This window comes from Cupressus sempervirens, chromosome 11, assembly GCF_028749045.1.
Source record: "Cupressus sempervirens isolate cs-2001-9-10 chromosome 11, ASM2874904v1, whole genome shotgun sequence".
In the NCBI taxonomy this organism is placed as follows: Eukaryota; Viridiplantae; Streptophyta; class Pinopsida; order Cupressales; family Cupressaceae; genus Cupressus; species Cupressus sempervirens.
Window position 1 is genome coordinate 97324549 of NC_143128.1, and position 27113 is coordinate 97351661.

General features: G+C 37.1%; 1 protein-coding gene across 1 annotated transcript in view; it reads left to right on the forward strand.

Annotated features, from left to right (window-relative positions):
• The window catches only part of LOC149528395 (NADH-ubiquinone oxidoreductase B18 subunit), a 42455-nt gene extending 20416 nt beyond the window's left edge, over positions 1-22039 (forward strand). The window contains exon 2 of the mRNA XM_089809827.1: positions 21752-22039. The gene's annotated coding sequence lies outside the window, so the exon portion shown is untranslated. The remainder of the gene's footprint in view (positions 1-21751) is intronic.
• Positions 22040-27113: the final 5074 nt, after the last annotated feature.

The window sequence follows — 27113 nt, forward strand, 5'->3', positions numbered from 1 at the left end:
GCGTATAGAGAGGACCTTACTGTTAGAGAAATAACCATAGAAACGAAGAAATCCATAAGAGAGTAATAAAAACCAGAAGTTTTGACAATTTGTCTTTATGAACTGAGGCAAGATCCATAAAAATTGCTGCATCCTCATACCATGACCATAGAAAGAAAACACAAACATATAGCAAAGTTGTAAAATACTTTTCAAAATTGCTTTGTATTCATCTATGAAGCTATACCACTTCAATTAAAATTGCTGCTTCATAAGTTCACAAGGTGCCAAAAGTTCTTTTCGCAATGCTTTAACATCCTTGGACCTTATATAGACACAATTTTTAGTAACTAACTAATGGTTAATAACTTTTCTTTTCACGAGTTTTGCGCGAGGTTAATTAACTTCAAAATTCTACATAAAAGGGAGTTGGTTAATGAACATCCTCAATACTAGCCAAAAATAAGGATAAAGCATTACGGAAAGCCAGCATTTCTAAAACAAAGACAATGCTGTTCTGATTTAAAATTTTGTTGGAATGATAAAACTAAGCTTTTAACCATGTGAACTAGCTGATTTGCCTTTGAAAAGTCTGTACGCATTGAGAATTTCTGCCATAGGCTCATAGCTGGAATGAAGACATTTTCCATCCTTAGCTTTGCAGTGTGTAATACTTATCTGGAATTTCCTCCAGCTCATGCTGATTAGCTGAAACATTACAATCTTCCGAGATAACTGAAACCAAGCTAAGTTTCTACATGGTATCAGCATCAGACACCCTGATCTCTATCTTTGAATAAATCTTGTTAGTAAACATATCTAAGAGGACGTGACAATCAATATGTTGGAGGTCATTTACTGTTATTCCAGCTGCAATGATTGTAACAACTCTGTCGAATACTTTCATTCACACTTTTTCACATGATGCCAATAGTTTTTCATGCTCAACCAAGCCTCTGCTGATATTTAATATTTTCTAGTTAATGCTCTTGCTCCACATATTTGACTGGTTATCATTCGGATCAGCAAGAGCTTTTTCAGTGACTAAGGTATTTATAACGACTTCTGATATTTCCTGTAGTTCATCCGCTACACCTTGCCAAGCAACCTTCTGTTCATTTGTTGCTTCAAGTTCCTTTTTATTTCCTGTTCTTGTATAAGGATCTTCTCACAGACATCGTTCCCTCCAATTACAAAATTTGAAGCATCTTCCCTCATTTGATTGATCCATGCTTCTATCATCTTGCTATGAGCTCGATGTTTGATCACGTTTTCAACAACTTTCTTCTCAAGGATGTCTTCTAGACCTGTACAGGTTGGTGTAGTAATTGTTGCCGCATGTACATCAGAGAAATCAACTACAAAATTTATATAAGATACCAATACATGTACTTGACTTTTGAGTTGTTCCTTCGATTGCTTTTCTTTTCTGGCCCTCTGTAGTTTTTGTGTTGCAAACAACTCAAAATTCTGTAAATCTTCATCTGCAGATGGTGGACCTAGATCTACCTTACTTTGGCTGAAATCTCCTTCGTTAGCCTCTTCAATATTCTTTTCTATGGTTGGTCTTGCTATTTCAACACAAAGATTTCTTGATGTTTCAGCAATTGCAAGTGTGGACATCACTTTAGTTTTCTTTACCTTTGTTGGTTTTTGAGGAAAATTAGCAAGTACGTCCAAAGCGGGAGACACCACCTATATCACTCTTTCCTTTTTCTGCAGGCTTTTTTGTAACCATGAGAATCAAGTGGCTTGTAGAGGTCCCTGTATGTCGATAGATTGCTGAACCAGTGACATTGCCACGTTGGATGGTGGTCGCATTTGATCATCATCCTGAGTAATATCAGTCATTTGTGTTTCATAAGTAATGAAGTCATTATGCAGAAGAGATGCCATAACAATTCATGATGAAACAATGGGAATATTCTATTTTGTCTCTTCTCCTTGAGTTGCATTAATCACCTTTTTCTTGGATTTTGTTCTCTTTTTCCTAACTGCAAAATCAACTTCACACGCTTTTAAAAGATCACCTGGTCTGTTTTGATCCTCACTGATGCAGTACGAGGCAGGAGAATTTCCAACGGAGATGTCCTAGCCCCCAACAATAACCACACTTAATAACATGAAGATTTAGACCATAACAACACCAATTAACATAATAGAATAATCAGATTTTTATTCAACATGCCCAACTGTAAGGCCTTCTGGGTTACGACCAAATACATAAATAATTACAAAAACAATTTTGCAAGACCTCGCAAGATCTAAACTCTAACTAGCCCAAACCCACAATTTGGTAGAAACTTCGAGCAGAATCTAAACTTGTGCTTGTAAGCCACCAAGTAACTTTCTCGTTTACCAAGTGCACACTTAGCTATTAGCTTTGCTCAAACTTCGCTCCTCTCACCTACTCTTCTCATGCTGAATAATAATCCCCCAAGACATCACTAGACTCCCCTACTTATATTAAACCAAGCCACAAGTCGGCCTAGCAAGTTACATTATGTAAAGACATGAAATAACTAATTACTTAGGACAAGCCCCAAGTTTACAAAGCATAACTAACTCAAATGACAAGATAAGAGTACATGCCTTTAGGCATAGGTCCATGTGTCATCCGATGATCCAAATCCAAGAACGCACACGATAACTCCCACAGATCGAACCTCATGGAAACAATCTCCAAGGCCTGCTAGTAAATCATAAAAACACGACCAACAATCACCAAAACAGCTCTAACTCCAAGACGATAATTCCAAACTCTATGCGCACTTAGGACAAGGTTCCCCAATGTGCCTCAAATACATCCCAAACCGTGCGAACCATAAAACCACAAATCCGAGCTTAATGCTCCTTCACATAGGATTGCTGACTTCCATAGGATGCTCCTGCTTCAGACACCCCATGTGCGAAGAAAAGATGTTCTTAATAGTTGGAAGATCATCTTTCAAGGTTCAACACATAGACCCCAAACCCGTTCTTCACATACATGTCCTCCACCACATCAATTTGCACTCTTGCAACTCCTTTTCTGCAGCTGTCCTCTCCACATCTGTCTTTGGTGTGTAACAGGTCTGTTTTCCATGTTGATGTCTAACCCTTTTAGAATCCGTCAACTCAACTTGGCTACCGAAACTTAGGTTCCTCCTACCAAGTTTTGCATTTAGCAAAGGAATCAGGGAACACTCCCTGCCACCCTTCTCAATAGTAAACACATTCTTGACACAATCATGCACAACTTTACAATCATACTACCAAGGTCTACCAAGTAATATGTGACAACTACTCATGTCCACAATATCACATGACACTTATCAACATACTGTCCAATTTGAAAATTAACAAGACACTGCTCCCTCACATCCAAAGCATGTTCATCTTGTAACCAATTGATCCTATAAGGACAAGGATGTCTCACTCTCTTCAAACCAAATTTCTAAACCATCTCTTCAGCAATTAGGTATCAATACTAACACCATCCACAATCACATTCCAACATTTGCGTCAAACTTGCAATGAGTTCTGAACAAATTTCTCCTATGACAAGGTTCCAATATTTTCTTACCAAGCAATACTCGCCGAACCAACAAGTTCCCCACGTTAGGTTCATTCATTGAATCCACATTCTCATTCACAACAACTCTTTTATCACCAACCTTCTTGTTAGTGTTGGGACATTCAAAAGCTCTATGCTTTTCTTCACCACATTTGTAGCAAGTACCTTTAAATGCAACCTTACCCTTTCTTCTCTTTTGCTCAACAGGGTTTGGTTCATACTTAGCAATTTGTTTATCCTTTACTTGCTTCTCCCTCCCTCGAGAATTACTTTGATGTCTTCTCTTCAACTTCTCCTTTGCCTTTAGAGCATACTGATAAACATCCTCAACCGAATCAATCTTCAACATACCAATCTCATCTTGGATATTGAATCTTAAACCATTAATATATCTAGCCACCTTTTCCTTAGACAACTCTTTATACCCAGATTGAATAGTCAACTTATAGAACTTCTTAGCATAATCCTTCATAGTTGTATCCTTCTATTTCAGATTTTGCAACCTCTTAAACAATTCAAGTTCATAATCAGCAGGAATGAACTTAGCCTTCAATTTAGTCACCATCAATCTCCATCTAGTAATCGTCATTTCACCTTCGGCTTCTCCATCCCTTTGCAATTCTTTCCACCATAAAACAGCATGTTCTTTCAACTTAGTTTGTGTCAACCTCACTCTGAGGGGATCTCCAATATCCTCTATCTCAAAGTAGTCTTCCAATTCACCAATCCAATCAATTTGGTCTTCAGGATTCAAAGTACTTGAGAAATTAGAAACATCCATTTTGTGCTTCAGCTTGAATTGAGATCCAGATCTATCCAACCAACTAGCTTTGTCTTCCATAAGTCTTTCCATGCAATCAGTTCTCTCTTCTCCACCAAATCCAACAACTTCAAAGTCTTCAACGACTTTCTCATAACTTTCTTTAGTACCCACATTCCTAGATACACCATCAGTAGTTCTCATGATCTCATTCTTCATTAGCTCCATCTCAAATTTGAAATCTGATCTAATCTTCTCTAAAATCCTAGTCTCCACAACATCATAGAGATCATCAATTGCCCTAGGGTCCAATCTTCTCGGAGGCATCTTCCAAGATCTTCACATACCCAAAGCAACAATTCCACGATATTAACCAGATCCAACCATGCTCTAATACAACTTGACACAATATAAGGCAGGAGATTCCCCGATGGAGATGTCCTAGCCCCTAGCAATAACCACAACGAAATATAAACAATAACACAAAGATTTAGATCTAGAATAACACCAGTTTGCATAACAGAATAATCAGAGTATCATTCAACATGCGTGATTGTAAGGCCTTTCAGCTTATGATCAAATACATAAGCAATTACAAAAACAATTTTGCAAGACCTCTCAAGATCCAAACTTTAGCTAGCCTAGACCCATAATCTGGTAAAACTTCAAGAAGAATCTAAACTCGTGCTCGCAAGCCGCCAAGCAATTTTCTTGTTTCCCAAGCCCACACGTAGCTACTAGCTCTGCTCAAACTTGGCTCCTCTCGGCTACTCTTCTTTTCATGTTGAATAGTAATCCCCCAAGGCATCACAACACCCCCCCCTCCCCCCCCACTTATACTAAACCAAGCCACAAGTTAGCCTAGCAAGTTACAGTAATTAAATACATGAAATAACTAAGTACTTAGGACAAGGCCCAAGTTTACAAAGCATAACTAACTCAAATGACAACATAAGAGTACGCGCCCTTAGGCATAGGTCCACGTGCCATCCAACAATCCAAACCCTAGAGTGCACACGCTAACTCCCTTGGATCGAAGCTCTTGGAAACAATCTTCAAAGACCTGCCAATAAATCAGGAACACACAACCAACAGTCACCAAAACAACTCTAACTCCAAGACGATAACTTCAAACTCCATGCACACTTAGGACAAGGTTGCCCAATGTGCCTCAAACACATCTCCAACCGTGCGAACCATAAGTCCACAAATCTGAGCCTGATGCTCCTGCACACAAGATTGCTAACTTCCCTAGGATGCCCCTGCATCACTCACCACCACCATTGTTTCCTGAATTGACATATTTGAATTTTTGTACTTTAAGTTGGCTCTGTTGCAGTATGAGAAGGATGACCTTGGTCGCTATTTTTCCTCGTGGAATTACTTTCTTTACTTGGAGGTTGCGTAGCTGTATTTTGAGCCTTTTTTTTCTCACACATTCTTCAGTTCTTTTTATCGTATAAGCTATCCTCTCTTTTATATTTTTCGATTCAGGAACAGACCAATCTAATGGTTGTAGTTCAAGCAGCTGTATCTTCTTGTAATAGAAAGGATCTATCAAGGAAAGCTCATCATTCTCAATGTTGGTTATGAACTTATGTCAATATCCAGTTTGAAGTCAATGACCTGTTTCACTGTGAGTCTCATCCAGTCACTTCTGCTAACGTCAAAATCATTTTTACAATCTTCCTAGAAGTCTTCGAGGCCAGGGAAATGGTTAAAACTGGAGCTGAGTTTTAACTCATTCACTGCATACACTTTACTATCAAAAGAAAACCTTATAGTATATGCGTACAAGTTAATCTTGGCAATTGATCTTTCAATGTTTCTGGCATCGAAAATTGTTTCACAACTGTAGTGACCAATGCCTATTGGAAAAGGAATGCCATCCATCCGTTTATTCATGCAAAGTTTGTTAATCTAACTGACTTGCCTGTAAATTTCAATCAGTGTCAATTTGTCATAAACAAACCTTGATAGCATGAGAGGATAACCATCATAACCTGCCAACCGAAAGTAAATGAACTTTGGAAACTGTATAAAGTAACTGACATATCTGTGAATAACAACTGCTGACTCGGTTGATATTCTGAGCCCAATGTTCCCATGAAGTTCTCTAATTGTAAGCATACTATAAGCAATATTTACCTTCACGAAATGATGTAAACTCTTTTCATATTCAGCTGTGAGTGATAATTATAGATCAATATTGAATCATCATGATTACTATGCTTGTTAAGTCCCAACCAATTCTTCGTTCCTGCAACGACAGAGAAAAGATAAGAGGTCATATAAAAACAATTATTAGTTTGGAGCTCGAATAATTGATTATGCAAGCAGTCACTGATGATTTCTCCCCAGTTGATGAATTGAGGGCCTTTTGCATATCATATTAATAAACAGGAACATCCTGTCTTCAAATTCACAAGAATCCCTGTTTCCCACCAATTTGCTTAGGAAAATCACCATATTTGCAACATCGTCCTTTAATAATGACCGGTGAATTGACTTGGATAGCTATGAGTTCCCTTTCCTTGGCTGAGAAAGCCAAGATCTAGCTATGATATTGATTGTTATGGACGGAGTATTCTTTTGCAAAATCCTTATCAATGTCTGAAAGTTGTTCTCTTAGAGGCAGCCGGAAAACAATTGCAATGGGCATCTGGTCAAGCCTGGCTACCACCTTGCCACTAGTTGTAATCACTTCTCTGATATCAGGCTCATTTGCGAGATCTCACCCACTCTAACACCAATTCTGGGCATCGTTCAGATATTGGAAAATCACCTGCTCAAGCAAGACCCTATCAAGGACTTGTGTAGCCACTGTGGTTATTTCCTGGGCTTCCATTGATAATCAAAAACCTTCATACCAATGCTACCCAAAATTGTGTCACCAATCTCTTGAGAATAGGTGCATAAATATTTTTACTTTGTTGTACCTTATTGCTCCTCAACTGGCTTTAAATAAATATATTCTCTAGCTGCGTTACTATTTTCCAAATTATTTCTCCTCGAATTTTACAATTATTGCATTTCCTGAGATTATCTCACTTTTGACCAATTCTCAACTCTTGATTTCATATCTTTGACAACATCATATCTATGTGTCTTCAGTTTCAAGACACCACATCAACTTCCATTTGCTAATTTTTTCAATTCAACACGTATCAGCAAAACAATTTTTTATCTGTTCCATAACCATTATCTGTTGGAACATTTTGTCAACAATATATGAGTGTCATTTGTGAAGTTATAAGAATCTCATTGATGCAAATTGAAAAAAAAGTAATTTAAAGCCAGCTGAAATACTATATCAGTCATACATCCCTTGCATGTGAATTGTTTGATGAAATTCCTTGAGCTTTCATCAGCATTTTTGAGGGCAGATTTGAGGAGGGTTACTATAGTGGTATCAGAGCTTGCTTGCAAAGTGTTTGACGAAATGTCAAACAACTGAAGTATAGAGATTTTTGGTGTTTGAAGAAATTATAACCTATTGGGGTTATTACAGTGGTATCAGAGCTTGCTTGCAAAGTGTTTGACAAAATGTCAAACAATTGAAGTATAGAGATTTTTGGTGTTTGAAGAAATTATAACCTATTGGGGTTATTACAGTGGTATCAGAGCTTGCTTGCAAAGTGTTTGACGAAAGGTCAAACAACTAAAGTATAAATTTTTTTGGTGTTTGAAGAACTTATAACCTATTGGTTATATTATAGTGGTATCAGAGCTTGCTTGCAAAGTGTTTGACGAAATGTCAAACAACTGAAGTATAAAGATTTTTGGTGTTTGAAGGAGTTATAACTTGTTGGGGTTATTACAGTGGTATTAGAGCTATAAGTCCTGCCATCCTGTGGAGGTCTTATAGGGAATTTGGAATAGCCAGATAAAGAGAAAAATGTTTGACAAAATGAATGCTGGTCCAGATCAGGGAATGGAAAGATTCTTACAGTTATTAGACACCTTAGCACAGGGACAACGATCAACAGAGCAGAGAGCACAGGAACAGAGTCAAAGATTGGAGCTTATGATGCAGAGGATGGCTCGTCAAATGGGGTTGAAAGCAAATGTGGGCGGAGGAAATAATCAGAATGGTAATAACCAGAGTGGTAATAATCAGGATGGGACACATAATGGAGGTGAACAAGTTGGGAACAATTTCGGTCATGCACCCCAGCAAACTAGGACAGTGAGTTCGAGGCCCCTTATTCCCACATTTCCCCCTAGAGCTCCAGAGCAGCCCGTACTAGAGCCCCAGATCACTGATATACAGGACCAGTTGAGGAGAGATTGGTAAGATGGAGGTCCAGATTTTATTGCTGCAATTACCTTTAGGGAGTATATAGATGTGCGGATGAAGCATATGCCACGTGGACATGACAGGAAGCAGAGCTATGAGCTACGGAAGAAAGTAGGGAAACTTCAGTTACCATATTATGATGGCTCGGGGAAGTCTACAGCAAGAGCTTGGGTTCAAAGGCTTGACACATACTTTCAAATGAACCCTATGCCTGAGGAAGAAGCTATTAAGTATGCAGCAATTCACTTGGATGGGTTAGCACACAAGTGGTGGCATCATGGTATGGTCACTATGGGTCATGCACACATTACCTCCTATGTGGAGTTTAAGGAAAGACTGATTGAATGTTTTGATAGGCCTAAGGATCGTACCTTCCCTATGACAGGCATAAATTTGTATGAGGAGTTTAACAGACATGCTGATTCAATACAAGGAGACATTAGCACATCTTCAGGTAATGGTTTATTTGCATCATCTTCACAGGTAGAAGGGGTTACAGACATTGTGCAGGTTGAGCCAGAAGGTGATATCACAGGCACACTGGATTGTGCGATTGACACAGATAGTGATTCCAGTACAGTTGGGCTAGATGAAGTTACAACAGTTGAGGATACTATCATGTTTGAGGATAGTACAGTTGATCAGAAAGTGAGCATTCAAGACTTTGCAGAAAATGAGTATCAAGCACAGTTGGATGCTTCTTCACATGAGATAGAGGAGAGACAGAAAGGAGTCACAACAGGTTCTTCTTGTGACGACTTACAACAGATCAAGGAAGATGCAATGAAGAAGGAGGAGGAGGTTGACTGGCTTTTTCATGAGCTGGAGGATACTCGAAATTCCTTGGTGTGTACTCGGTTGTCTCTCCAGGATTTTGTGAGACACGTGGACGAGCTTTGTCTTGAGGTGAGTTCAGTTACGAAGTTAGCGCGTATAGCAGGGACTCAGTTTTCTTTTACAGTCGAGTCACATGATGATGATATGAGTATGTCTAGCATTCACACTCCGGATTCAAAGATTGTAGACAGGTGCGTGAAGTCAGTTGGTATTGTTCACATTACTCAGGTGAGAAGTTTACTTGAATTGCCAGCTGGTTTCCGTTCATGGATTAGATGTTGGGATCCTTATCTTAGTACTTGGGATCGTTTTGACCAGAGATATCTATCATTCCTTGGTAGTAGTATCTATTGCACCATCATGGACTTGATTAGTAGTTTGCCAGGTGTAGTTCTCATCCATGCCAGCAACTTGTTTGATGCTGGAATTAGTTTTTACACACCTGTGTTGGGCATTGTTCATATATCCAGTCGACCATTCTTGTTGGAATGGGTTGATGATCTCTCAGATATGACAGAGTTTACAGAAGAGTCCCAGGATCTGAGTATTACAGATGATAGCTATTCCAAGGTTACTCCTTTGGACAGTGTACCAGGGATAGAGTATAGGAGTTCGACTAGTCGGCACAATCATGTGTCCAGTCAGCTGAGAGTTGGCGAGCGAGACATTTCTATCGCTTGCGAGCATTTCAATGCTGCTCGTCAGTTGTTAGCAGTTTATGGATGGGGTTCTCCTACTAGTGATGAGCAGGGAGGAAATTATCTTTCCTTGACAGACATCCACTCTTTATGGGAGGCTATCCGGATTTTGAGACAAAATTATATGCAATTGGTAGAAGACAGAGATTATCTTATGGAGTGGGGGAGTACAACATACGATGCATTATTGGCCAAGGAAGATGAGGTGAGTGAGCTTACTCAGCAGCTCGAGGTGACTTCTGAGATTCTTGAGAGTACACAGTTGGCTTTCGAGGAGTCACAGTTTCATTTGGCTATGGTGACCATGGAGTTAGAGTGACTTCAGTCTTTACCAGATTCTGTACAATCATAGACCGTGGTGTCTGGTGATTCGCGGATGTCCATGGTCGAGGTTGATAGAGGTAATGGAGATGAGGATATATCTGTCCATGACACTACTATTGGCATATTTGGTCCATTTCCACTGGAGGCAGGTTCAACTGAGTTGGGCGCTGCAGCTGAGCATTGTGATATGTTTGACTTGGAGGGCACAGAGACTAGTGATGTTGTTGATTCTGCACTCTTGCCTATATCATCCTCTGACTTAGCTGATGATCAGTTACAGTTGGTCATATCACGTCTGTAGGATGAGTCTTTGACTGAGATTGGTTCTTTTTACCGGCATTATACTAAAGGATATGTTCATCGGTTTGCTTTTGATCCATGTGTTGAGGAGTTGATGGCAGACAGGTTTGGACTGGGCTCTCATTTTTGCTATCTACCGTGTAATGACTATTCACCATCAGCAGTGCATGGGTGTTATGGTTATGAGACAGTGGCCGGTGATCTGCAGAGTTGTGTTAATTGCAGTAGGTGTGCAGTGTGTGGATTCTTTGTATTTGGTGCAGTTTCATGCGGGAGTATTCATCGTTGTTGCAAAATTGTATTGTACATTCCACATAGGCTAGTGGGATGTGTTGATGGTATTTACTATGTTGGTAGTTTGGGTTATCTACTCTACTTGGGTTCTGATATTTCAAGAGCTTGTTTCTCATGGGTTCTTGACTTTGGAGTTTGGGTGAGTTGTATTCGCCAATTTGATTATGGATTCCTCTTGGTTAATTTTCAGAGGTTGTTGCAGGAGCCTATGTTGACTGACAGCAGCATAGTTCATGACTACATTTGGGATCCAGGTGGATTGATTGGGTTGTTGTTCGGCCATTGCTTGGGGACAAGCAATTTTGGGAAGGGCGGACTGTAATGTCCCTTTTTTAGCATTCATAGCATGATGTTGTCGTTAGCCTATTTCCCCACAGTCCCGTAGGCTAACCAGGACATTAAAGGGGCTTAGAGGCCATTTGGCCTAGATAGTTTCAGTTGCAAGTCTTTCTGAGGGGTTTTGAGGCAACTTTGGGCATACTTACTATTTATAGTAAGTCATCTTGGGCATGAGTGGACATCCAGTGGCAGCGGTATGTCGATGGTAATTGTTCAAAATCGGCAAGAAGACTTGTTTATCATTGATAAGATTTGTTTTGCATTGATAAAGCTATTTTATAAAGTTAAATTTAAATATTTAACTTTATTAATGCATAAACTATAGTTTGTGGGAAATATTTAAATTAAAAGAGTCCCCTTTATTTTATAACACATTGGAGACATAAGTTACATAAAGGGAGTTATGTTTTATCCCACATTGAGAAAACGAAGGATGAAGCTCTTGTGAGAACACTATAAAATAAATGGAAGAGCTTTTTTTAAGCATGCTTGGAAATATCAAAGAAATTGGGTAATTTTCTGGAGGTTATGTCTCAATAGTTTGAAGGACGAAATCCCTTCAAGCTGGAAATCTTGACGCCATTGAAAAATATGGTCTTGAGATTCAACATAGTAGCAATCCGAAAAAGCGGAACCGAAAAAGCAGGCTGAAAAAGCGGGTACGAAAAAGCAGTCCGAAAAAGCGGAACCGAAAAAGTAGGTTGAAAAAGCAGTCCGAAAAAGCAGAACCGAAAAAGCAGGCCGAGAAAGCAGTTCGAAAAAAGCAAAGCAGAAGGGGCAACATTGAAGGAAATTATTAAAGCCATCTATAACCAGGTTCTTTTGTTAGTATTGCTTTTTAGGGTGTTATAAGTTTTAGCTGTAAGTGTGCATTATACCAGCATTATCATTTTGTAATCCATGTAAATGCCAAAATCTTGGCCATATTTCATGAGCATTGTATTTTTTCATTGCAATTAAGAAGATAATAGTTGCTGGTGTTATTTAAGCAATTCAATATCATTATTTATCAGCTAGTTAGTTTGCATACCAACTGTTTGTAAAAATGCCAGTTGGCTGTAGGTGTTCATTTCTTATGCTTAGATCATATATATGCACTGAATATTGTCAAAATTAGTAGCACACTCATGTTAGGCCATTGTGTAGTCCATTTGGAGTCTTCTAGCATAAGAATCTCATTGATGCAAATTGAAAAAAAAGTAATTTAAAGCCAACTGAAATACTATATCAGTCATACGTCCCTTGCATGTGAATTGTTTGATGAAATTCTTTGAGCTTTCATCAGCATTTTTGAGGGCAGATTTGAGGAGGGTTACTACAGTGGTATCAGAGCTTGCTTGCAAAGTGTTTGACGAAATGTCAAACAACTGAAGTATAGAGATTTTTGGTGTTTGAAGAAATTATAACCTATTGGGGTTATTACAGTTGAAGCCTTATTGTGGATAGATTTTGGCGCCATTGACAATTCATAGTTAAACACCTGCTTAGCTGCTTTTGTGTCTGTCACCTGCTTTTTAGATTTCTACTGTCACAATGACCATCTTTACCTTGGCCTTAGCATGAGAGCAATCTATCAATGGTTTTCGATATAGCGCGAGAAGGTATGCCAAATTTCATTCTGTAAAAGAGTTAACATGTTAATACAAACTCCTCCTTTGACTGGTAAGTTGTGGTGGAACTCATGATATTGACTTTGGAATTCTGTTAAACATTTAATATGCTTCCATATGTGAATACACTCTGTGCATACATGCATTATTTACAACTGCAACACAACCTTTGACAGTGACACATCTTATTGATTAATTGAGATAAAAAAACTGCACATTTTACATGTTTGTCAACCTTTACTAGAAACTTATACTTTTGCATATGAATGAAGCTTTGAATGAGCATTCTGTCAACGAGTCACATGCTTACAAATTCTCCAGCTCAAGATTTCTTTACAGTCCATAAAATGTCTGCATATTTCCTTATTTAAAAAGCTCCTTTACCATTTCTATAAAAAAAAGTAGTTATAATGTAAAGGTTAATGAATCCCTCAAAAACACATTTTCTTAATGAATTGCTTAACTGAGAGGTTAAGCAATAATTACTTTTGACATATGTCATGAAAACATTTTACTCTCATTATTTATATTTTTTGTCAAAATTTAAATGAGGTCAATGAATCAACTGAAAATACATATTTGGGCACGATTTATTAACCTCTCTAAACATTTTTTGTTTAATGAATCAAAAGGAAAAACAGGAAAAAGATGGCTGCACTTATCCTATGATATCTTTTGATCCAGACAGGATTTTTCCAAAGTTTGAAAATGCAGTACGAAGCTGAGAAACAAGTAGAGGCTTTCAAACCATAAAACCAATGAATTTCTGATAAAACATTAAGCATTTTGAAGATGAAAACTCAAGGTTTTATATCTGACTACAAACCAAAAAAGATGGATTTTTGAGACATTTGACATTGGAAAACCATGGGAGCAAAGAATAAAATTTACTTGATGCAAAATTTTAAAATTTAGGTTTGACAGATACTAGGGCAACGATATAGGAGCCCCAATTATAATGAATGGCCAAGATTGATTTGAAATCAGTGGCCTTGATTAATCCATTACAAACCCTAATTATGGCAAACCAAAAATAGCCAATAGAAATGGAGCACCACAAAATAAACTAATTAAAAACTTCAATGGCTCGAGATCCAATAGGAAGCAAGGAAGCCACCTAGTCATCATACAACTCATCTTTGTCTTAATTCCACTTCCTTATCTTTAGGAACTCTTAACCAGTCTTGTATTTCTTTCTTTTGAATGTCTTGACTTCATAATACTTGAAACCCTTCATGTTTCTACCTTCATTGTTTGGAATTCTTCTCTGTATTCTTCATCTTTGGACTTGATCCTTGGGGTAATCCCTTGAGTACATTTACATCTTCCTCAATCCATTTCCTTGAATGACTTGATCAGCATGGTATCACTCTCTTGGTAGGAATCTCGTTTTTGAAATCTTTCTTGCTCTCGAACTCAGACTGGTCCTTATGTCCTTGCCCATGTTCCTATGCTAACTTTGGTGTTAGAATTAGCCTCGAACATTCCTTGGTGCACTTGTTTGATTCTTATGGAAAATTGATGTGAATAGGGACAAGTTGATCTCCTTGTAAGATAGTCCTTATTCATCAAACATTTAGGAAAGTGAAAATTGACTTGCATAAGGACACATGAATGCCCATGAATTGTATCCTTGAACATGTCCATAGTCTCCTTTAAATCCAGATCTGTCCCATGTCCTTGCTTAATGAAGGCTTGATCTTGAGATAATTCGTTTAGCGCGATTCTTGAAATTTCTTTCTTCTGTCCCTGCTTTGAAGTGCGCCTTCTTGAAGTGTTGTGTTCCTTTGATCATGACTGTTTGAGGTGAGTCCTTCATCGCTATCCTTGGCATTGAGCTTGAACTTGTCTTCCACCTTTCTCTATTCACTTCCTTGCGACTATCCCTGCTTTTGATCTGAATGTGATTCCATGTACAAAGCTCAAAGTTAGTATGGTCTTAAGGGACTTCAACAAAATAATAATTCTCAAACTTTTAAGTCCTTATATTAATCCATAAATTCCATGCAATGATCTAGTAAATCTATCCATCGAAGACTATAAATAGAGTATGCATTTGAATTAGAAACTTAGGACAACGTAGCAATTGACACTTAGCCATTAATAATGATAAAAGCAGACCCTTATTGAATTTTTCTGAGGAAAGTTTGTGGATATGTCTGAAAACAAGCTAGAAATCAATCCCAACTCATTATGTCATCACACATCATGATCCAAGGATTTGCTTTGAATTAAGAGTTAAAATTTTTAACTAATACATGCTCAAAATCAAGCTTTATTGTGAAGGCTACTCAGATTTTCTGAGGACAAAGCTGCAACTATGTTTCTCTCGATGAGTTCAGTCCTCAAACTCGGTGATTTGTGCACACAATGACTTCTCAATTACTCAGCAAAAACTACTTTGAAGGTCGGGTAAGTTAGTGAATTATGAGAAATTTCCCAAAATCACCTCTATTTCAGACATTTTCAGACTTGTTTCTGCACACACTAGATTTCATGCCCTCCAGTGGCTTCAGAATTGATTGAAAATAGTCCCCCAAAGGTCTCCCATAGCATTAACGATCATGAACAATAAGGGATTGTTTTTTTTTTTTTTTTTTGCAATGAACTCTTTAGACATAGTCTGCAGAGTTGAAAACTCACATTTCAGCCCTTCTCTAGCACCTGAAATCAGTCAGAAACATGAATTTTATCCCTGGTATTGATCCATGATCAAATCTTGAACCTTGGAATTTGTGAAATTTACATTGATATTTCAAAAAACAATCACTTAATATAGATAAGGTTTCACACCTTCGTCAGAAAACACATACCTGGCAGCAGCTTACCACCTCCAAATTGATTTTCAAATCGGTAGATTAATCCCAAAACCAACCTGCAATGGTCCTTTGATGAATTTGTTTGCCTTTGATTTCTAGTTTTTGTTTTGTAAAAATCGCATTATGTAGGCAAAAATTCAGACTTGGTCTGAAAATACCTTATGAGAAAAAATTCCAATAATGTTTTTGGCCAAAATCATCTCTCATATGAAAATTCTTAGACTTAAATCTGAGGACATGATATTGGCAGCCAACTAGTCTTAACCTTTTGGTCTGCTATTATCCAGCAATTACTCAGATCAGATTGGCCAATGATGGTTGATGCTCCCTATTGCTTGATCTCCAGCTCCTTAGACTTTTCCTCTATCATACACAGCCTCTTGCTTATTTTCTTTATTTTCTCTAGTGGTTGTAGCTTCTCTTAAAGTGATTCTTAGTTGGCCTTTCACTGGAACTAGCAATTTGGGATAAACCTTCTTGTCTTCTAGAAGCTTGTAAAACTTTATTATATTACCCTTTCTAAATTAATTTACTAAAATAAACAACACCAAGGGAAAATCAATCCATTTATGGACATGCAAAAATATACCAAGTCTCTTTTTCACCACTCCAAAGGAAGAATCCACACTTCCATAGCACTAATCCACATTCTCTTTCTCACTGTCCATGTAGGGGAATTGATATATGTAATGATAAATCCTTACATTTCTTTCTTAGAAGTTCATGCCTTTCTTTTTCACAAGTGGGGAATTCTGATCATGTAGGGATAAGCTAGTTCCCATGCTTAGAAATTTTTCAATATCCTCAGTTATTTTAAAGGGGATAGTCCATTTGTCTCTCGAAAAATCTAGACATTTGAAGGGATAATCCCTACATTGGGAGCCATAATGTGGTGAAGTATAAAACCCAAGGAGAAATTTGCCTTGCATCTAGACTCTTTATTCACACTTATTATCCTTAGTTTCTAGGTGGGAGAAATTGATCAATATTTTGACAAAATCTCGACACTTACAATTTTTTCAGAAAATGACATCTAAAGTGGGGAACTTCATGCTATGTCCAGATTTTGATCAATTTAAGTGGTAAATTTCATGTTATGTCTGGATTTTGACTAAATTAAGTGGGGAATTTCATGGCATGTTTGGATTTTGATCAAATTGAGTGGGGAAATACATAGTATGTCTGAATGTTGATCAATTTAAGTGGGGAAATTTATAGTATGTTCGGATTTTATGTATTTTTATAAAGAAAATTGACTTTCCTTGGGATTTTGACAATTTTAAGTATGGGAAATTTAAATTTTATAAGGATTTTAAGGCCCCTATGCATAAAATATTCCTCTATAATGTATTTTTAACTATTTGACTAGCCAAAATATTAAAACACTTGGGAATTTAGGTGCAACCCACCACAAGTTGACTATGGAGGACTTCAATTGCAACATTCCCACTTTAAATCACCATTTGACAACTTGATTTCTCAGTCACCTCTCAATCATTTTATGCTCTGAACTGCCAACTCCATTGCCAAAACTCTTAACGATTAACAACTACAAGCAAAAAGAGGGGGTCCCCATTTGCAGTGGGGTGATGGTGTGAAAACCTCACAATTTGTTGACAAAAAAATCCTTGTTTTTTTGGGAATAAATTGTTGTACATGCTTACTCTTGATTAGTCTTGTATAGTCATGATTGTTTGTCATTTTCTGAATCTATGATTAGTATATATTAGTAGTCAATAATAATTAAAATTTAAAGCTACTCTATACTATTAATCATAAACTGTAGGGGTCTTCTGCTTCCCTATTAAAGGGCTATTTATAATATTGCATAATACTTATTATTTTAAAATTAGTGTACAGTATTTTATTTTCGCATTGAAGGTACTCATATGACCCCAACCAAGTGCCCAATTCACCTTACCTTGGACTTACTTGTTGCCAAGTTGGGGTTGTGAAGGGGCAAGTTGGGGTGGGAAGTTGACTTGGCATGTACCAAGCCACATGCAAGCCAGGTGCATTGGGTGAATCGAGGCTTTGGAGTCAAACTTGAGACCATTGGGGAGCAAACCCAAGGCCCACACCAACTCCACTACTTGTGTGGGCTAAGATTAGTGTATAATATTAATGCATTGGGTGAGTCAAGGTGTTGAAACCAATCTCGAGACCACTTGGGAGCAAATCCAAGGCCCAAGCCAACTCTGCTACTCTTGGGGGTTACAATTAGTGTACAGTATTAATTATATATCTGATCTCATTAGAATCCACGAAGTGAGGCATGTAGAGACCTCAGGTATTGAAACCACAATTTAGAAAACTCTCATAAGCTGCTTTGACACTATGTCACGTGCCCCCCACAATTTAGGATGATTGAGACCCTTTCAGATTCTGTTAACAAACCACCATTGCTCCTCTCGCTCCTTTGTTGAGGGTTTTTTAAAGGCTGGAAAGAACACTGAAGGGGCAAAATAACAATTTTTTTCCATGCCAATTTTTCATTGACTTGACTTCCTTCCTTAATCAACCCTATTTCTCAGTGATTCGTTAATTTTGTGAGTTTTTGTAGGGCTTCATAGGTCTTTGCATTGATTTTTAACCCTTTTTTTGCCATCTGTTATGGATTTTAATACAATTTTAATGTGCTTTAAATGCAAAAGGTGATTGAAATTGGGTCAACAACTGGTCAACAAATTTTTCATGATTTGGGATTTTTTGATGGAAACAATTGACTGGCTGTAGGATTCAGGATTAATTGAGTATAATCGTTTTTTTTTTTGCAGATTTCTGCTTCTATGGCCCTCAACGTTAGATTAGTAATTAGAGTGAGGAGACAATTTTTTTCCAGAAACCACTATCAGCAGACACTAATTACAGTTAGGAGAACAATTATTTGTTGATAAGTACTTATTGTAGATCTTTATTTTATATGGAAATTCTAATGATTGGATAACAAATCAGGTTTGCAGACTTCCATTACATTTTCCAATATTCAGGCATTAGTTACGTTTCCAAAACTTAAGAAAATAGAATTGTTAGGGTTTAGAGACGATTATATTTGAGAACAGTTTTATATTTAGCATTAGTCAGGTACTTGAGATTTTTGTTGCACAGAAATTGTTATCCTTTAAGCATTGACCATAGTCTATATACCGTGGCAAACAATCCAAGATAGAAAGTGTTGTCTCAAAATGAATACATTTTCTGTGGATGATCAAGCATTGATTAGGATTTTTTAGGGACATCTGCATTATGCAGCCTGTTCTGCCTTTTTTCTGATTTGCAAATTGTTTATAGAAGAGAAAAGAGTGCAGAATATATGCATGATGATTTAAATATTTTCAGCAATCAAATATCTCAAAAGTGTGAACAATCTGTTGTGAGGTTTTCATACCATTGCCCCATTCCAACTGGGGACCACCTCATTTTGCTTTAGCAGGAGTAGTAGTCTTAGGTGCTCTTAGGTGGTCCTGGTAGACGAAGTGATGAGTTTGGGCAACTTTGGTTTGCTGGATGGTCAAGCCTGTTACAGTTGTGCACGGAACCTGAGCCTAGTCAAGGAGGTGAAGTTGAAATCAAAGGATTTGTGATGAAATGAGTTAGAACCTCTTGAAAATCCTTGTTGAAAAAAATGACTCAAAAATGCCCAAGTTGAAAGACAAAACGAACTAACACTTGGAGTGATTTTGGCTGAATGGACAATCCTCTAAATTTTAGAGGTACAACTCCCTCTTATGATAAAATTTGGATTTCTTGGGTACGCTTTAGCTAAAAAGCAATAAAGGCAACTAACATCTTTTCGTAGCTATGACATAGATTTGAATAAAAGCTTAGAGTAGAGATATGGATGTGATGCAACCATTTCAAAAGGGTCAGATATCACAGAATATGGTCATAATATAAAGTTTAGTCTATAGCCAAGGAAGAATATGACAAATTCACAGCTTTGCATGCATAAACTCCTATTAAATGATAATTGCAGCTAAATTTATGATGCAAAATTCATTTCATTTCCACCACCAAAAATAGCTACATCAAAAGTTAATTTCTTTCCCGTTACCCTCACTTCTCATTTTGACCATCGATGCCCATATATACACATACAAGAACAAAAACTGTTCGTAATATAGAGTAACGGTCTTTAAAGTGACCGGTATCAAGAAAAGACTAAAATTAGTAACAGTGACATCGTGCCAAAAATTACCAACTACCAAGATTCTACACATACTAAAATAGGCAAAACCGTTACTTAGATTGCAGGGGCTTGTTCAACTTCCAACGGAATCTCCAAATCAAAAATGTCTCTGTGATACTCCACGTAGTTTGTCTTTTCCTTCCATGCCAAATGGTGTATGTCGGATGAGTCGGGGATCTGATATCAAGTTGGTCTATAGTGTAGGCTTCAAAGGCTCCAAAAAGGGGTCAAACTTTGATCTACTGGCGCATTGCGAGCTTAGACTGTAGAGAGCTTCGAGAGGTTTCCAAAAAGGGGTTATAATAGACAATCAGGTCAATGGGTCACAAGATATGACCTTTTGGAAGTTGCACTACTTTGGAAGAAAAAATGAAATATTTTAAAACACTCCTTTGAGTTCCTAAACCCATTTGAGGGCATATTCTCGATATATTCAAATGTGGGGAAAAATATAAAAGGATGGTTGGCCTCAAACTGGGGGACTACGATTTCGAGAACTTTATAGGGCCGTTCAACTTCTGAATATAAAGAAGACAAGTGGGGGTTCAGTGGTAGTTCCTTTGGTGCATATTGTGGCTCTAGCTTGTAGATTATTGTAATGAAAAATTCCCATTTGTCCATGGCATGTTATTTTCTGAATATTGTAATGTCATTTCATTGAGATTAATGGAAAAGAAGGGTTTTTGTTCTTGAAATTGGTCGGTTCTTGCAATTTCCTGTTTATTTCTCTCTTGAGTGTGTGTTTGCATTAGTAAGGGGGCACCCTTCATCAAAAACTCTTTGTACTCCGCACATTGTCAAAACCAGAAAGTTTTTAACAGTGATGAATTGGTTGTTGCCGATGTGTTTGCTGTGGTGGACTGTATGTTTACCCTTCTGTTGCAAACAGAAAACTTGTTATAGTTGGTTTTCCTATCAGGTCTGATACCTGCAACTTGTTCAGAGTTTGACACCTGCAATCAGGTTGTAAATCAATCTTGCATCACTCCAAACCCCCCTACAACTTGACGAGGGTACTGATTTTCATGTAGCTTGACCACTGGCACTATTAGTGACAACTTTTACAGGACCTTTCAAAATGGAACAAATTACCCATTTTTTGGATCACGAAGACTATCATAAATGAAATATCTATGTCTGCATTTCTAAAATTTACCTGGATTTAAAGTCTGAAACACCCTCAACTAGCTTGGAGGTTATTTAAGGAGAAAATCACAGAATGGTTGAAGTGAAGCAAATTAGGAATGGCAATGAACAAATTGATGAGCGAAATGCCCCTTTAGTAGATGAAAAAGAAGCACCAAAACACAGGAATGTTTTAATAATAATGGAAGCATTTTCGGAATCAGCAACCTTATATGTACAACTAACCTTATGAATAAACTGGCAAAAAAGGGGAGACATTTTAAGGCTTACATTTGTAATCTTAAAAATAAATAAATTGAGTGATATATAACAAATATTGTCTGTCTCTCTATATAGTTATATTATGTCTGTAATTTTATATATGTATGAGCTGTACATGAATGATAAAAGTTGACCTTGTCACTAAGTCATTTTAAAGTTGTCATACAGAATATTCTGTCATCTTTGTCAAGAACACTTACTTTGTTGTGGATTATTTCCCAAAAATTAAATTTGTATTCATAAACTGGAGTTCTTTTGTAATTTTGAAAATTTCTTATATATCTTATGTGCTAACCTAACCTATGGAAATTAAAGATTTGGATCTTCTATGTCTTGCAGGTAATTTGATTGCTCGGGATCCATCTCATAGCATATTGTTTAAAGATGGTTCAAGTAAACTGCATTCTGAGTCTGTTCAAATTAAGGTAGGAACTTGACTTGATACCTTAACATTGAAAATTGGAAATGGACTGGATTTTGTGACAAAATAAGGTGGGACTTGAGATGATCTTGAAAGCTACTTATGAACTTATTCAGGAAATTTGAGAACACAGTGCTTGTTTGTGTGCTACAAATGTACTTGCCATGTGGTAGAGTATTAAATGGGAATTGTTATTTTCATTGAAACATGTTTTTATTTTCCAAATATCTACATGTGAATCAATCTGCAGCAATGAAACCTCATTTGGAGCCTTATCATGTAGAATGATAATATTGTGCTATAAGCATGGAAACTTCTTTATGTGGGATTTTACACTGATTCTTATGTAGTGCTTTGGTTATTCTGTGTCGGTCATGCCAGTATATGTTTAGTAATGCAATATTGAACTCATTATGCATCCTGATTGCCTTGTACAATTTTGCTAAGAGTGTCGGGTGACTACATATTATGTCTGGGTTAGATTACTGTTTGGGAGCTGAATTTGACAATTTGTACACATCTTTCAATGCAGATGTTCTTATACATGGGTATGCATATAGGCTGGATTGATTAATGTATAGTAAATATAGCTAAAATCCATGTGCTAGGTCTATATTACAACAGTGACAAGGAAAATGCTTAGAATGGCAATGTTTTCAGTTCATGTTAATAAAGCATGATTAGTGCCTCCTTGAGTGAGCTTGGTCAAACAAAGCCAAGGATTTAGTGTGCCATTTTTTCTCTTTAGAGTCCATGGTAACACCTATCATATGCAAATATAAGCAAACTTGCATGGCTGTCATAAATATGGGAATCACACATCTTATTTGCATGTATCAAGTTATACAAAGATGACAGAAAGTTGTCCGTTGTCACACCTACAATGAGGTATTGGGTGAATATTCATACACTGGTAGGAATGATCTGTCTGTATCTTCTCCATACTTCCCAAGGAGAATGAACAAATAGAAATCATGTCAACTTGCAATTGCATCAATTTGTTGGTGGCAAGGTATTTATCTAGATTATCTTTTTGTTCTATTACTGTATATTTGGAATCAACGTATAAAGCACGGGTGTAATTGATACTTGCCTGAAGAAATTTTGTTTGCAGTCACCTTATTACAATGAGCTGATAGATGGCAGATGTGCATGCATGCTTTGCATATTACTGATGTTAGATGTAGTAAGGAATGGCTTCCAGGGTTGTACATCAAATACTCAAATTCTGTATGTAGTTTTTCACCTGGAAGTTGTTTTGCAAACTTGCTCCTTAACACATTTTTTAATGAATTGGACATTACAACAATATATGAGAATTCATGCTTACTTATTCACCTCTCAATTTGACCTCATTGCCAATTTCTAAGATGGAAAAAGAACAGCCACAATGCACTTTCATATCCTAGTGATGATGTGAGTTTTGTGTTGCTACAAAATGCAAAACTGAATACTTAGTATCCCAAATGAAACACCAAATCTCTAACTCTCTCTTGAATAAGGAAGCTCATATGATAAACAATGTATATGGATTGCGTGATCAAATGACACAACCCCAAGTTTCCTTCTTATTGTAGTCTTTCACTCAGTTATAATGATGTGATATGTTGCATATCACAAAGGGACTTACACAGTTCAATCAATGAATATCAACTTGACTTTAACTTCTTCCAACCAATAAATTACAAGGGATAAGGTTTTAGGGAATCAAATCAAACTCTAAAAATGTAAGACAATGTTGATGATGGGGTGAGCTTCTAACCGACCCTTGTTTTGTTGTGTCAACTAGGAATAGGAGGGAGCTATCTTCTAAGGATGTGGGGGTTATCACATTGTCAACATTCATTCAAATAGCCTACACAGGCACAATCTAAATGAACATTTCGTATAGAAGTTGAACACTTGCAAATTAGGCTCAGACTAACCATGCACTGTTACAATCAACAAGTGCACCAAAAGATATGGACACTATTTCCACCACTAATCACCATTTAACAATATATTCCATTCATCCACTTCTACTTAATATGAAATAAAATCCTACTCGAAGTGAGGAAACGTAGAAATCATGTAATACTCCAAATCTCTCGACATTCACCATGAAAAGCAATAGTGGAGGAGGAATAATTTTGGTAGTATTATAGCAACAATTTCAACAAGTCTCCCTCTTAGATAATCTAGTGTCTAGTCTAATCTCCTAATCTTGTAAGTTACCTATGAGGAGGCCTTGACCTTTTATTGTTCAATAACAATGAAAGGCCAAGATTGATTTCAAATCAGCCTTGACCTTATATAGTTCAGTAACAATGAAAGGCCAAGATTGATTTCAAATCAAGGGCCAAGATAAATCTAACATAGCTCTAATTAGGGTTTCATAACCTTCGTTAGCAATTATTAAATGCCCACTGAAGACAAGGAAAAAATTGCATTACTTTTCCAGGGCCAATGAGAACATGCTTAGAATAAAACTTGTAGAAGTAGCCACTCCTTTAATGAAACAATAAGAAAATGCCACTTGTATTTATAGTAAGTCATCCTTGAGAATATTCTTTCCTTTATTCTTTTATCTCTTGGTACATTTAATGAATCTAGACATGATATGATGAAGCATCTCCATTAGCACACTTGGTGTGTTTTGATTGGTTGAAGGTGCACTGGCACCACTGCAGCATGTTTACCTCATAGACTTGTTAAATACCCCTAGATGATGAGGAAATATCTCTTGGTACTCAATGTTATCAAACCTTGGATTGATTTTGCATGCCCAAGTTGTCTCCTCTTCATAAATTTCTTCTACTTTTGGAAATTTTTTCATTGCCTTGTCCTAAATTTTTTGATTTACTTTTCAAGGGCCAATGAGAACATGCTTAGAAGAAAACTTGTAGAAGTAGCCACTCTTTTAATGAAACAATAAGAAGATGCCAATTTTAGTAAGTTGTCCTTGAGAATATTCTTTCCTTTATTCTTTTATCTCTTGGTACATTTAATGAATCTAGACATGATATGATGAAGCATCTCCATTAGCACACTTGGTGTGTTTCGATTGGTTGAAGGTGCACTGGCGCCACTGCAGCATGTTTACCTCATAGACTTGTTAAATACCCCTAGATGATGAGGAAATATCTCTTGGTACTCAACATTATCAAACCTTGAATTGATTTTGCATGTCCAAGTTGTCTCCTCTTCATAAATTTCTTCTACTTTTGGAAAATTTTTCATTGCCTTATCCTAAATTTTTTCATTTCTCGTTAGATGTCTTAATCTTGCACTTTTTATTATAGACATGCTTTCAAACCTGTAATTGACTTTTCACTTTGTCTTGGAACACCCTTGTTTAGGTTTGAAAGGCTTGTAGCTGGTTGGTGCATGAAGTCTTCACATTGTACTTTGCTTGAAATTCTTGTCACTCTTTCCATGTTCTTGAACAGCTCGAACTATCTGGCTTTTCTTGAATCCTTGAAGTGGAAGCCGGTCTTCATCCATGATCTCGCCATAATCCATATTGCCTTTGGGCCTCTTTGACCTACATGAATCATCTTTGATCAGATATGAAATCTGAAATTTCCTCTAGAGATTGGAAATTTATTGCTGAGAAATGAAATTCAAAACCATGATATTTCTACCTTGTGAACAACTTTCATTAACTCGCGGAAGAAAAAATGAACTGTCTCCTTTCATCTTAAAATCTGGTTTCAGTCTTTTATCCCTTAATGTAAATGAGGAACTAAATGACAATGCATAAATGTAAATTTCACTATTAAGTTCAATTAACAGCCTATCAAGTTCGACTCACTTAAGAGATGAAAACCCCCTTAATTGTCAATACCTACCTTACAGGCTGATGTCCAGATCTGGGTGCTAATGTCTAAATTCTATTATGATCTGGGCTTTCTTGTAGTCTTAAATGGGTTTGAAGTGTCTGAGATCAGCATGACAGTAACTGGTAATCGCTGCAACTAGTCTCTTTAACAGTAATTTGCATGAAATTTGAGGAAAACTGTTTTCCATCAGCCTCTATGCTTATTTCTTCCACCAAAATGATGAAAAAATCTCTCCACTTTGCCTCTTGGTTGGTCGAATTTGTTCTTTGATGACCTGAAAACAAATTCTTGAAATGAACTCTTCAAGTTTGGGTGTTCGAAAAAGCACCCAAGCTTATATTGCTTGCTCCTCAAATCATGTTTTCTCCTTTTGGCTACAAAAATTGATTCAAACCATTTATAATTTAACGGTTACAATTATAACTGATGCCTTTGCAATTATTATCCAGCTCCCACTAAATTTGACCCCTTCCGTTATTTGAAATTTAAAATGTCCTCATATTTGGATCAGACAACCTTTTTATGTATAGGTTGATACAACTTGTTATTAATTTTGAGCTCTCATAGTTAAATTCGAGGCCTTGTATTGAAGTTTGAGGCCATTTTATTTAATCTAGGCCCACACATTTGAATTTAGACCTCATAGTCCAGTTCTGAGGTTTATTCATTAAATTTTAGGGCACATAGATTTGAGGCTCAAGTCATTAAATTGTAGGCCACATGTTTGATGTTTAAGGCTGTGCATTTGAGATTTGGGGCCAAACCTCTTAATTTTCAGTCCCACGTCAGAGACTTAGGACCATACATTGAATTATGAGGCCACATGCTGAGTTCTAGGGCCTGGTTTAGGTTTGATCTCATTTGAAATTAATGTCCACACGTTATAAACTAGCACTCGTTTGTTTGAATCGGGGGCCAGATTTATGCTTTGAGTTTAGGTCACGACCATTGGGTTTATGGTCCAAATGCTTGAATATAGGGCTGCATTCATTGAGTTCATGCCCAGATTTGTGTCCTCTTCATGGAGTTTGAGCCCACATGCTGTCATTAAAAGTTCACTGTATCAGATGTAGGGCCTCATCATTGAAATCAAGGCCACATGTTACCCATTGTGGGCCTACACAGTCAACTTAGGTCCCAGCTCAGAGCATTGGTTCCACTTGTTACTGCTATAAGGCTGTCTTAATTGTGCTTGAGGGGGTATATCGCTCAACTTAGGTCCCAGCTCAGAGCATTGGTTCCACTCAATACTGCTATAAGGCTGTCTTAATTGTTCCTGAGGGGGTATATTTGGCTGCAAGGAAGCAAGTTCAAACTTTGAAATGGGGCCACATGCTGAGTTTTAGAGCCCATACACTGGAGGTTTGGGCACATGATTGGTTGTAAAATCTCCCCACTTTAAATTGCTTGTTGATTTCATAATCTCCATCTCAAATCGATCTCTTTGGTTTCATTGTGC